The sequence below is a fragment of the Arachis duranensis genome, chromosome 7, assembly GCF_000817695.3.
Source record: "Arachis duranensis cultivar V14167 chromosome 7, aradu.V14167.gnm2.J7QH, whole genome shotgun sequence".
NCBI classification, from domain to species: domain Eukaryota; kingdom Viridiplantae; phylum Streptophyta; class Magnoliopsida; order Fabales; family Fabaceae; genus Arachis; species Arachis duranensis.
Window position 1 is genome coordinate 19695475 of NC_029778.3, and position 1047 is coordinate 19696521.

Consider the following 1047-nt stretch of genomic DNA (forward strand, 5'->3'; position numbering starts at 1 on the left):
AAAATTAGTTGTTTCTTACAAGTCAAGTCAAAATTTCAATTTTAAAAATCTTATCTTTTCAAAATCTTTTTCAAAAATCATATCTTTTTTTTATTTTTTATATAATTTTCGAAAATTTCAAAAAAATTATTTTTAAAAATATTTTCAAAATCTTTTTCTTATCTTTATATCAAATTTTCGAAAATTAAGCTAACAATTAATGTGATTGGTTCAAAAATTTGAAGTTTGTTACTTTCTTGTTAAGAAAGGTTCAATCTTTAAATTCTAGAATCTTATCTTGTAGCTTCTTGTTAGTAAGTCTTTTTTAAAAAAAAAAATTAAATCTTTTTCAAAATATCTTTTTCAAATATATCTTTTATCTTTTATCTTATCTTTTTCAAAAACTTTATCTTTTTCAAAATATGATTTCAAAATATCTCATCTAACTTCTTATCTTATCTTTTTCAAAATTTGATTTCAAATCTTTTTCAATCAACTAACTAACTTTTTGTTTGTTTCTTATCTTTTTCAAAACCACCTAAACTACTTTTCCCTCTCTAATTTTCGAAAATTCTCCCTCTCTTTTTCAAAAATTCTTTTTGTTTTAAATTTTAATTTTAATTATATTTTGTCTTTGATTTTCGAAAATTACTAACCTCTTTTTCAAAAATTATTTTCGAAAATTCCTCTTCTCTTTTCTTCTTCTTTTTAATTATTTAATTACTAACACTTCTCTTCACCTCTCTTCATCTAATAATCCGAATTTCCTTCTTCATTCTTCTACCTCTTTCTCTTCTACTAACATAAAGGAATCTCTATACTGTGACATAGAGGATTCCTCTTTCTTTTCTTGTTTTCTTCTCTCTTTCTTATGAGCAGGAACAAGGATAAAGGCACTCTTGTTGAAGCTGATCCAGAACCTGAAAGGACTCTGAAGAGAAAATTAAGAGAAGCTAAATTACAACAATCCAGAAACAACCTTTCAGGAATTTTCGAACAAGAGAAAGACATGGCAGCCGAAAATAATAATAATAATAATGCAAGGAGAATGCTTGGTGACTTCACAAA